The 13,591-nt window shown below is 35.6% G+C and overlaps 1 long non-coding RNA gene across 1 annotated transcript in view; it reads right to left on the bottom strand.

The window, feature by feature from the left end:
• The window catches only part of LOC111561905, a 68,318-nt gene that overhangs the window by 46,234 nt on the left and 8,493 nt on the right, over positions 1 to 13,591 (bottom strand). Inside the window, exon 2 of the long non-coding RNA XR_006584225.1 lies at positions 13,254 to 13,298. This is a non-coding gene — a long non-coding RNA (uncharacterized LOC111561905). The remainder of the gene's footprint in view (positions 1 to 13,253; positions 13,299 to 13,591) is intronic.

Here is a 13,591-nt window from a genome sequence, read left to right as displayed (position 1 = left end):
ATATATATATATATATATATATATATATATATATATATCCATCCATCATACACACACACACACACACACACATCACATCACATCACATCACATCTTCTTTACCCATTCATCAGTTGATGGAAATTTGGGCTCTTTCCATACTTTGGCTATTGTTGACAATGCTGCTATAAATATCGGGGTACATATACCCCTTCAAACCTGTATTTTTGTATCCTTTGGATAAATACCAGGTAGTGCATTGCTGGATCATAGGGTAGTTCTGTTTTTTTCTTTTTTTGAATGCTTATTTATTTATTTTAAGAGAGAGGGAGACTGACCAAGTGGGGGAGGGAGGGAGGGAGAGAGAGAGAGAGAGAGAGAGAGAATCCCAATCCCTCCATGCTGTCAGTGCAGAGCTCGACATAGAGCTTGATCTCATGAACCACGAGATCATGACCTGAGCCGAAATCAAGAGTCCCACACTTTGCTGACTGAGCCACCCAGGCACCCCCAGGCAGTTCTATTTTTAACTTTTGAAGAACCTCCATACTGTTTTCCACAGTGGAATGCACCAGTTTGCATTCCCACCAACAGTGTGCAAGAAGGTTCCCCTTCCTCCCCATCCTCATTGATACTTGTTTTTTCTTGTGTTGTTGTTTTTAGCCATTCTGACAGGTGTGAGGTGGTATCTCATTGTGGTTTTGATTTGTCAAATTATAGTTATTTTTTTTAAGTTTTCTTCTCCCTGATTCTCCTATTTCTTCAAGTAGATTTTTTCTACGTGCTTATTTGTCTCTCATCTTTCATATTAGAGGCTCTCCTCTTGCCTGTATCACTCTGAGGTATAACACAGGAAGCTCTTCATGGACACAGCATCCAACTAGTGAACTTTTAAGAGAGTGATAAAAGGGTGATGAGGTGGTGGGTCAGCTTGTTCACTGTTATCCAAAGTGACTATATTTCCCAAGGACATCAATTTCTTTCTTGGAAGATATAAACCTGGCTGCCAGCATCCCTGGAGCCCAGAGAGAAAATGGGCATGTAGTCTAGCAGGTCAGTAAGCTGACTTCACTAAATCTCCTAGTCCAGCCCTTTACCCTTGGCCACAGCTGAGCAAACCTTGCAAGAAATTGAACTCCAAGTTGTTGTTTTTTTTGAACCAGCTACCAGAGAATGGATCTTACTGTTCTATATGCTAACTTTCAAAACCTGTTTTCAGCCCCACTCCACAACTTTGTCTCCAGAGGTTCCTGTTGCTGTCATATCTTGACATTGTGGGGTTCTGCAGTATGATGTGGCTGGCTTCCTGTCACCTTCTCCTGCTCCTACTGCAGGTGTCTAGGTTGCTACTCTCTCTGCCGTGCTAAATCAGTAACTGCCTACTTATTTGCTTCCAGTTTCCAACATTGTGTTGATTTCCCCATTTGCTATGGTACTCTCTCCTGTTCTTTTTGTCTTCATTAATGTGTGTTGTTCAAACTCCTCACTACCATTTTAGTGAGATGTGAGGAGGGGACAGAAATATACATGAGAACTCATTTACCATGTTTAACCAGAAGTCCAATGCTTTATTCTTGTTTAGCAGTGATTTTAGAATCACAGCGTATTAAATAATGCCCTAAAACCTCACTTGACTCTCAAATAAACAGAGGACAATTAGGTTGCACCATAGATATGTTCTATTATTTCATAAAATAGTAACCTAGGTGTACTGAACATGTTAGTATAACTTTTTTTTATTTTATTTAAGTTTTTTTTTATTTTGAGAGAGAGAGAGAGAGAGAGCAGAGTTGGAGCAGAGAGAGAAGGAGAGAGAGAATCCCAAGCAGGATCCATGCTGCCAGTGCAGAGCCCAACACAGGGCTCGAGCTCATGAAATGTGAGATCCTGACCTGAGCTGAAACCAAGAGTCGGACCCTTAACAGACTGAGCCGCCCAGGCGCCTCCTTGCTAGTCTAACTTTTATGACTAGAACAGAAGGAAGAAAAAGAGGGAGAGAGGAAGGAAGAAGAGGAAAAAAAAGAAATAATGGAGAGTCGCTAAATGTTTAAAAATCATACATGATAGTAAATAAACTTTACACTTTACATAAGTTTTCTTCATTAATATTTCTTGGGCTTCACTATTAGGTGATATAAAACAATTTTATTCTCATACAATAATGGCCTTGAGATTTGGCTTCCTGAACTAACAGGAGGCAAAAAGTATACTTTTATTGCCAAGAGCATAGTTTGTTTTAAACTCAAAAGCTGTCCCTATAAAATTGCAGCCCAGAAGAGGATTTGTGGATTTTAAAATATCCTGTATATCTTCTGTAGACTTGGAATGTGATGTCAATATTGGCTTGAAATCATTTGTGGCAGATTTGTGATTTGTTTTTGTTTCTGTTTTGGAGGAAAAGAGTAAAAGAATAAAAGGAAGAAATGAGTAACTTTGGTTTTATTCTTGGCTCAAAACCAGATATTCAAGGCTCATGTTCACTGCCTTTGAATGAATGAAGCCTCTGGTAAGTGTAGTGATCTTTGCAGCCCTGCAACATGGTTTGTAGTCCCCCCAGTTTGCATCATGGGGGCTGGCTGAGATTATTGAGGGGAAGAGATGACAAAGGAAAATGTGATTTAAAACTCTGCTTCCAGCCTGCAAACTGCCTGTCTGGGACTGTGTCGGATCAATATGGCCACTGCTTAGGATGTGGGAATGTGGAAGGTAAGCTCTGTGACATGGACAGAAAAGTCACTTCTGTGGTCAGTGTGGGCACCACCTGATATGTGTCCTGGATGCAGAGGAACTGATGGATGGTAAACCCCCTGAGCCATGAGGCATCTATGTGAACCAAGAAAGTGTCTATGGGCCTGAAGGAAAGACCTATAAAAATGTCTGCCAGTTCAGGTCGCTAAACTCTCAGAAGAGCACCAATATTAGCAGGAAGCACAAAAGATCTCATGAATCAGGTAATACAGAATCCCTATACCATTCACTTGATTTTTAAGTTTATTTATTTATTTTGAGAGAGAGAGAGTGTGTGCACATGCGAGTGAGGGTGGGGCAGAGAGACAGAGAGAGAAAGAGAGAATCCCAAGTAGGCTCCTAGCTGTCAGCATGGAGCCTGATGCAAGGCTGGATCCCACAAACCACGAGATCATGACCTGAGAGGAAATCAAGAGTCAGACACTTAACCGACTGAGCCACCCAGGCACCCCCCCCCCCATTCCCTTGTAATTTTAAAGAATAAAAATATAGGGGAGCACCTGGGTGGCTCAGTCATTTAAACATCCAACTTTGGCTCAGGTCATTATTTCATGGTTCATGAGTTGGCTTTCTGCTGTCAGCATAGAGTCCCCTTTGGATCTTCTGTCTCCTTACTCTCTCTGCCCTCCCCCACTTGTGCTCTCTGTCTCTCAACAATAAACTTTAAAAAAAAAAAAGAATAAAGACTATATGTCTCTCTGTATGTTATCTATTTCTAACATTGACTGTGTGTGCTGAAATGATGAAAGAGCCTGATATTTTTTTGTGGTTACAATCTGACTTAATTTCCAGGTTATCTGATCTCCAGCAGTCCTAAAAAATTCAGGTATAAGGAATTTGTTGTCTAGCACTTGATTTAGTGCTCCATAGATAAAATTATACAAGAAAAAAAAATTAACTGTACTAGGGCTCAACTTTGATTTTATTGAATAATAGGAAACGTTATTGAGTAAATGTTTTTTACATTTCATAACATTAACAGAATTCTCTTTATCTCTTCTACAGTTATGTAAAATCAACTACATTTTAATTTAGTGATATCTAGATGGAGTTAAAAATAATAAGAAGCAATACATTGATAAATATGAATTATATCTGTATGGGAACTAATACCTTTTTAAAAGTGTGGATATGGCACATAACCAATTGGATGAAATTTCATTTTGGTGTGAGAGTCAAAACTTAAATCATTTGAAAGAACCACATGAAATAGATTGTAAATCTACATTACTTAATAAGTAAGTAGAAAAGACTTCCTATGTCATTTGCATTTATTTGGGGGCACTTAAGAGCTATAACAAGACAAAATAAAGTTCTTATAAGGCTGCATTTTTCTTGACAGGATAAAGAAGCCAATGTAAACATAAAACTTCTATACTCATTGGCGAAGATGAAGAAAAATAAAGCAACTTTCACAGAGATAGTTTTACAGCCCCATATTAATGTAATTCATTCTTCAAAAATGAGTCATTCTAATTTTTATAGATTTTCAAATGCCTTAATGCATGCTCTCTAGAGTTCTATATTGCTCATTAAACACTTCAAAATATAGTATCTGGAGATAGCCATTAATAGAACAGAGCAAGTTCAACAGTTATATCCATATCTAGAACCTATTGTGTGTTATCACATGCTCACATTCTAAACACATGTGTTTCAGAATATGATCATTCCACTTAGTTTTCAAATGTCCATAGGTGCAATTTACCCTACTACATTTGTTTCTAACAAGTAAAAATGTGAGATCTCAAGAAGCAGATTCCCAGAATGAAATAAGGCTTCACCAGCAATGTCCCCACTCTAATAATGTCAACCCATTCTAATACAGTATTAGAATTGCAAATGCAGATACACAGTTCGCAGAGCATTGCAGTACTGGATGTTCTGAAAGTCAAAACCCTGGAGAATTACATAGTTTAGCAAAGACATTTTTGCCTAAGATCCCGTGTTCAAAATAATCTCTCCAATCAGTAATAACCTATTATTGTGAATATATTCTCCAGAGTGATAGAAAGATGGTGACAGGTGAAGTCTAGTGATCCTGATATCATTATCATATTTATCACTAATGAGTATTCTAAGACTAAACTTTCCATTGTCCATCTTCTGGGGTTTTTTTGTTTTTATTTTTGTTTTTAATTTTTAAATGAGGGTAGCTTTTCTAGAATCACTTTTAGGGCCACCAAAACTAGTGTCAGAAATCTTCAAAATCATTTGTATCATTGAGTCACAACTTCTCAGTGAAATTTGTGAGTTCCTAGAGCTGAGAAGGTAAGTATAAAAGAGCTGGTGATGTCAACAATTTGGGAATACAAAATCCTACCATTTTGTATTTGGCTACCCCCTCCATACTCTAATTTCTAATTTCTACATGGATAATAATGCTACTTGAAGTTAAAGTATAAGGTGGGGCACCTGGGTGGTTTAGTCGGTTAAACGTCTGACTTTGGCTTAGGTCCTGATCTCATGGTTTGTGAGTTTGAGCCCCACATCATGCTCTCTGCTGTCATCACAGAGCCTACTTTGGATATTCTGTCTCCCTCTCTCTCTGCCCCTCCCCTGCTCACACTCTCCCTCTCTCTCTCAAAAATAACTAAACATTTAAGTTAAAGTGTAAGAAAATGAATTCAGAGAGGAGAATTCTTTCAGAATCTTGTAACAAGCCTCTAAAAATTCACCGCATTTACAAAAACATATTTAACCATTTTTCTGTTAATTTATGTTAATACATTCCTATGATGGTTTGAATTCATGTGCTTTGCAAAATGACCAATTTGCCAACATAATTATGATTTTTTCTACATTCATAAGAAACAATTTGCAGTTATTTTAACATAATGATGTATACACATCAGCAACAGGCTAAAATCCTTTAAAATGTTTTCAAGGCTGCATTTTACATAACTCTGACTCAATGTTCTTATGCTAAATAATACAAACCTAATGTGGTTTAACAGTCCATTGGGTATGATTTTCTTTGGGGTTTTGGCAGGTAATATGATAGATTGAGTTTGAACGTTGATCATGCTAGGGCTACAGAAGTCTGTTAGACCTTTTGCAGAGAAGACAGGTAGATTTATCATCAGTTATATTAGCACAGGTTATTGTGAGTATATTAAGTTTGTAAAACACAAGAAAATTAAAGTGCCAGCTTTGCCGATTAATATGTGACATTAGGTGAACAATGAAGTCATACCAGAGTTTTCTGTAGTCAAGCATAAAGTAATTGATTTGTGGGCAATTCAGAGTTAAAACTAAATGGGTTTGATTCATTTAAGTCCAAGAAAAGGTTACTGTTGTTAGCAATCAAAAAGTACTCCCCAAAGAGGAAAAACAAAAAAGAAAAGTATTGCCAAATATTAGGAGCTTTTAACACAAGATAGGACAAAAAAATTTGGTGGTTAGGAGACCTAAGCTAAACCATCCATTCTTTATGAGTTTCTTGATATAAAATGTACTCCCTAATGTTGAGAAGCAACAATTTAACACCAGTCCACTTTTTGTTTTATTTCTTATCCCATTTATTTTTGATTGGATGTTCACAACTTAATACTTCCAAGGGCCACATAGAGTAGCTTTGCCCTAGAAAAGGGGGATTTATGTGATTGCTAGCTTTTTTATTTGGTGCCCTTGGCATTGGCATTCCTGCTTTCTTGGGACAAAAAAGAAAAATTACTTTAATGTTAAGTTGACTGATGGCCCACTCTGATTTCCTGAGATTACTACTAATGAAAAAATACTTAATATTAAGAAATAGAAGCTATGGAATATAAACTTTATAAATGCTATCTGCCTTTACAGGGCCATATCAACAATTAAATAATTGTACAATATCAGCTGATACCAATTGCTATGTAGGCCGCAACAAAGAGTTAAATAAGTGGGGAAGAAAATTCTTATAGCTAGATTTAAAGGTGGCTTTATTTATTTATTTATTTTTTACTCTGGGCCATAACAAAGTCAATTTCTGAGATGTTGTATCACTTAAGATAAAACTGAGCTATGCAACAATGATACTACCATTGTTTCTCAAGAAGAACTTTTAGTGAACATAATTAAATATTAATTAAATATGTGTATATGCATATAGTTTGAATTTTATCCTCTAACAGGTAAAAGTGTCCTCTGTAGCAACTTGTAGGAGTTTAGGATATTTTTTATTAATTTTTTTTTAAACAAAAATAACACTGAAATAGAATTTACCATATTCTTAGTTGCTATTTCATTTCTAGGAAAAGGGTCTGTTTTAGATTTAGCTCCTTTATTGAAATAAAATTATAAAGCTAGTTATGGTGTATTGGGAAAAATGAGATGTATGGGAAAACATTATGAGAAATGTAATGGGGAAAATATTCACTTCATAGACAGACACACCTTATTTAAATCTTGGCTCTGCCACTTAATGATGTGACTGACCTTGGGTAAGGTGCTTAACTTCATTAAAGTCACCTGTGAAATAAGAAAATGCCTACCTTGCCACTTGGTAGTATTAAATAAGAATTGAACAAAGCTTGGTACACATACGTTCAAAGATGTTTCCCTTTCTCCCATCCGCGAGAGAAAATGAGATCCTAGAGTAAGGACTATTATTATTATCCCTTATTTTATGTCACAAGGAACAGCTTTTATATTTTTTGATCCGGTCCATTTTTTGGTTAACAGTTTTACTGAGATCTATTTCACATACCATACAATTCACCCACTTAAAGTATACAATGTAATGGTTTTTAATATATTCACAGAACTGTGCAACAATTCATGCCACAATCAATTTTATTCACCACAATCAATTTTATATTTTCATTAGTCTAAACAAGAAACCTCACTCTCCTTAGTCATCACCCTCCAATCCTCCCATGTTGTCCAGCCCTAGACAATCACTAATCTACTTTCTGTCTCTATAGACTTTCCTATACTGAATGTTTCATATAAGTGGAATCATACATTATGTGGTCAATTGTGACTGACTTCTTCCGTTAACATGAGGTTTTCAAAGTTCATGCGTGCTGTAAAATGTGCCAGTATGTTCCTTATTATTCTTTTTTATTGGAATAATATTCCATTGTGTGTACATGCCATGTTTTATTTATCATTCTTCAGTTGATGGATATTTGGGTTGTTTCCACTTTTTGGTTTTTAGGAATGATGTTACCATGAACATATATGTACAAGTTTTTGTGCAGACAGGTTTTCATTTCTCTTGGGTATATGCCTACAGGTAGAACTGCTGTATTATGTAGTAACTCTCCGTTTAACCATTTGCTAAACTTTCCAACGCATCTGTGCCATTTTACATCTTCACCAGCAGTGTATTATGGTTCCAGTTCTCTACACTATTGCCAACGTCTGTTATTATATCTTTTGCTCTGTTTCTTTTTTTTAAATTATAGTTTTCCTAGCGTGTGTGACATGGTGTCTCAGTATGCTTTTCATTTGCCTTTCCTAATGGTTCATGATGTTGAGTCTCTTTTCATGTGCTTACTGGCCATCTGTATATCTTCTTCCTGGGAATGTCGACTCAGATCTTTTGTCCATTGTTAGCTGAGTCATTTGTCTTTTTCTTACTGAATCATAATAGTTCTTTATATATTCTAGATGCAAGCCCCTTATCACATACGTGGTTCCTTTTTTTTTCACCTCAGCATTCTCCCCCAACTTAGTACAGCATCTTCACAGCTTTATTCTTACTAAGTCTCTTAGAATTTCTAACAAAATGTTTTCCCATCCTAAATAATCCATATATTCAATTAGGTGACAGACACCTCTGAATAAGTTTATAATGCAAGGTTTCTTTGTCACTAGGATTCCCCTTTCATGCTGCTTAAATACTATGCATATTTTGTGGCAATTTTGGGTAAAAGTCTCCTGACTATTTGAGTAGGAAAAAAAAGCCCTCAATTATTAGTGCCAATTGAATTTATACATGCACAAATTATTTACAAAAAAAAATTTCTTTACACACCGGAGCCATTTTTTGACACAAATTTCTCACTTAATTTTTTTCTTATGGCTTCTGTTTTTGCTTTGCCTCCTCAAAATACAGAGAACTTCACTCAAAATAATGACACTTTTGGTTGTAAAGTTTCAGCCTATCCAATACCATATTGATAGTGGAAGAAAAAGGGAGACAACTGTTCCTTCCTGATGGCGATAGGCATATTTCAGTGCAGGTTTGGGAGTTATTTGCACAGTCCACACAGTCAATATATTTGTTGACAGTGCTAATGAATTCTTTCTTCCAGATCACATTTTGTCATTTAAGTTTGAAATATTAAAATGCTTCCACTGTTATGTTAGGTAACATAAAAATTTGCGTATTCAAGGTATTAGATTTACAAAATCATTTCACATGTATAATCTCATCAATACGACTTAGAAGTCTGCACATGGTGATAGAGAAAAATGATGCAAGGGGTAATGTAGTGTTTCTCAAAGTGTGGCTCAGAGATCACAGTCACAGGATCATCTTGACACCCTGGTGAAATGACCAACTGGAGGACCCAACTGTAACCAAAAAGGATCCAGGATATAAGCAGTGTGCCTCACAAATCTGTCTTTTAAAACAATTGTTCAAGATGACCCCAATTTACCCTAAAGTTTGACAGCCACTGATATAGTTAAACAAGCAAATAAATAAATAAATAGCATAATACGTTTCAGAATGAAAAAGACTGTGAGCAAATTACTTCACCTCTTTGACCCTGTTGTCTCACCTTCTCAGGAACATCTCAGGACTGTTTAATAATGAATGCATGTCAATCACCTAGTGCATTGCCATGCCCAGAGTAGGCAGTCAATAAATAGTAGTTATCAGTTTTTTAAACCATACCTCTAGGGCATTCTTCTCAGAATAATGGGTGGAGAGAGCATTTAAGTGGAAGAAACACTGTATGCAAAGCAGGGGGGACAATCATGTTATGCAAATCACTCACTATAACAGTACAGAGGGAGTGAGTGGGAGTAGTAATAGGTAAATCTGGAAGAGAAGGATTGGGCTAGATAAAAGGACCCTAAATTCAGAGTACAGTGTTGAGGTTTCTCACAATAAGCCATGAAGTCATTGAAGGGTTACTGATTTTTATTGTAAGAATTTTCTAGCATCATCAAAAGTAGGGAGAATAGTATAATAAAGCCGTATATACACATTACCCAGATTCAATAATTACCAACATTTCACCACATTGATTTGTCCATCTCTTTTTTATTTTTCTTCTTTCTTTGCTGAAATATCTAAAAGCTATCCCAGCTTTCGTGTCATTTCACCCCAGTATGAATCTATAGAATATATGACACTTTCATACATAATCACAGTGCCTTTATCATACCTAAAAAAGTTAATGATATTTCTTTGGTATCATCTACCATCCAGTCCATAGCCACATTTCCCCAAATGTCTTCAAAAACGTCCTTTTATAATTAGTTGCTAAAAATTAGGCTCCAAAAAATTAAATAAATAAAAATAAAAATGAGGCTCCAAACACAGTCTACACATTACAGTTGGTTATTTGGTCTCTCAAATCTCTCTAATCTAGAAAAGTACTCTCACCCATCCTTATTTTTTATGTCATTGGCTTATTGCAGAAACCAGGTGATTTGTTTATATAAAACACTACGTGTATGGATTTGTCTATGGGCTTCCCTGGGAGTGGGGGTGGACATTTAACTTTTTTCTGTTCTATATTTCATATAAGAGGATGTTTTCTCTGGAGACTTATTTAGATTCAGGTTTGGCATTTTGGGCAAGAGCCCTCCAGAGGGGTGCTGTGGACAGCCTCTCACATCACAGTAGAAGGCACACCAGGTCTGGTCGCCCTATAGTCAATAAGGCTAATACTGGTCAATTGTTTCAGGAGGCAAAAGCCTGATCCCACTGTGATAAAGCTCTCCATCATCTTTCAACTAATAATCTCAACCAACTGAAGATTAGTGCCTGAATCAATTCTTTGTTAGGGGTTACACAATAGTGATGTTCTAATTCTAGCATTCATTCTATGTTTGTAGACTGGAATTTGTAAAGAATTATTCTGGAATACAATACAATACAATACAATACAATACAAAGCAATACAATAATAGTAGGGGACTTGGATACCCCACTTTCAATAATGAATAGATCATCCAGACAGAAAATCAATAAGGAAATATTGGACTTAAACTACACGTTAGACTGGATGGACCTAACCAACACATACAGAACATTCCATCCAACAGCAGCAGAATACACATTCTTCTTAAGCACGTATGGAACATTCTCCAGGATATACTATACATTAGGTCACAAAACACATCTTAATAAATTTGAGAAGACTGAAATCATATCAGGCATCTTTTCTGACCACAATGCTATGAAACTAGAAATTAATTATAAGAAGAAAACTGGAAATTTCACAAATACATGGAGATTAAATAACACACTCCTGAACAACCAATGGGTCAAAGAAGAAATTAAAAAACAATTTAAAAACATCTTGAGACAAATGAAAATGGAAACACAACATACCCAAATTTACAGGTAGCAAAAGGAGTTCTAAGATGGAAGTTTATAGCAATAAATGCCTACATTATGGAAAAAAGAAATATCTCAATAAACAAACTAATTTTACACTTCAAGGAACTAAAAAAAAGAACAAACTATGCCCAAAGTTAGTATAAAGAAGGAAATAATAAAGACGAGAAATAGAGACTAAAAAAACAATAGAAAATATCAATGAAACTGAGAGGTAGTTTTTTTGAAAAGATAAGCAAAATTAACAAATCTTTAGCTAGACTAGCTAAGAAAGAGAGAGAGAGAGAGAGAGAAGACCAAATAATTAAAATCAGAAATAAAAGAGAAGACCTTTCAACTGATAGCATAGAAATAAAAAGGATCATAAGAAACTACTGTGAATAACTGTATGCCAATAAGTTAGATAATCTTTAAAGATTAAAGGCTAAATTCCTAGAAACATACAACCTTCCAAGAATGAATCATGAAGACATAGAAAATCTGAACAGACTATTCACTAGTAAGGAGATTGAATCAGTAACCAAAAATGCCCCAACAAAGAAAAGCCCAGGACCAGATCACTTCACTGGTGAAATATAATAAACATTTAAAGAAGAATTAATGTCAATCCATCTCAGACTCTTCCAAAAACTAAAAGAGGAAGGAACACTTTCAAAGTCCTTTTATGAGATCAGCATTACCCTGATGCTATAGCCAGACAAACATGCCACAAGAAAGGAAAATTACAGGCCAGTATCTCTAATGAACATAGATACAAAACTCCTTAACAAAATATCAGCAATCTGAATTCAACAACACATTACAAGAATCAAACATGAGCAAGTGGGATTTATTCCAGGAATGCAAGGATGGTTCAATATATGCAAATCCATAAATATAATATACCATATTAACAAAATGAATGATAGAAATTATATGATCACCTCAGTAGATGCAGGTAAAGCATTTGACAAAATTTAGCATCCTTTCATTATAGAAAATCCCATAAACTAGGGATAGAGAGAATGTACCTCAACATAACAAAGGCCATATATGACAAGCCTACAGCTAACATCATACTCAATGGTGAAAAGCTGAAAGCTTCAGGAATAAGGATGGCCATTTTCATCACTTTTCTTCCACATGGTACAGGAAGTCCTAGCCAGAGCAATTAGGCAAGAAAGAGAAATAAAAGGTATCCAAATCAGAAAGGAAGAAGTAATACTCTCTATTTGCAGATGACATATTATATATAGAAAACCCTAAACACTCCACCAAAAAACTATTCGAACTAATAAATGAATTCAGTAAAGTTTCAGGATTCAAAATTAATATACAAAGATCAGTTCTATTCCTATACACTAACAACAGATTATCAGAGAAAAGTTAAGAAAATAATCCCCTTTATAATAGCATCAGACACAATAAATTAGTAATAAATTTAACCAGGGAGTTGAAAGATCTGACTTTCATCACAGTGGCACTTGTGGCGATTACAGGCCACTTATTTTAGAGAATGGCTCTAAATTTGAGTTTGTCTAATGTTTCCTCACAATTAGACTCAGGGTATGCACCGTCTGCAAAACTATTACAAAGATGGTATTGTGTTCATCCTATTACATTCTGTGAAATGGCACATGATTTAGATTTATCTCATTATTAGTGATATCCACATTAATCACTCAATTAAAGGTGGTGGATGAAAGACTTCTGGGCTGAAAAGTTACTCTTTTTTACTTTGTAATTAATTAGTGTTTTGTGAGGAAATACCATGAGATTATGTAAACTTTCAACTTATTCATTTATTTACTTATATTAATATGGACTAATATTAGTATATTATTAAAGTTTTCTTATTTTATTCAATGAGTTATAATCTATTACTATCATCATTTATTTCTGATGCCTGAATTGTTCTATATTTGGCAAATGGAAGCCCCTTTAAGTTGGCTCTGTGTCCTTTTGACGTGCCCCCTTCATTCTTTGAGGATTTCCTTACTTTCTGGCACCACAAAATGTTACAGATTTATCTTGTACTTACATGCCTTAATAAGGAATCAGCCATTTCTCCAAGGAGCCCTGGTTCCTGTAAGTGGAAAATAGTACTTAGAAGCCAAATACTGTTGGATGTTATTGTGTGCCCATTGCTATTCGAGTGTTACTGATCTCAGGTATTCTCAGTAGGGATATATGTGGGACACACACACACACACACACACACACACACACACACATCTAAATTTATTTCTAGATTTATCTCTATATATTGAAAACCATGGATTGTCACTGATAGTTCCAATCCAACACCACAGGGCTCAATCTAGTTATCCCCCTTTCCGTATTTGCAACTCTCTTTTCCCACAGCGAGAAATTTGGCTT

Source organism: Felis catus, chromosome A1, assembly GCF_018350175.1.
Source record: "Felis catus isolate Fca126 chromosome A1, F.catus_Fca126_mat1.0, whole genome shotgun sequence".
Classification (NCBI taxonomy): Eukaryota; Metazoa; Chordata; class Mammalia; order Carnivora; family Felidae; genus Felis; species Felis catus.
Note: the sequence above shows the minus strand (reverse complement) of the source record. Positions and strands in the feature narration are given on the sequence as shown.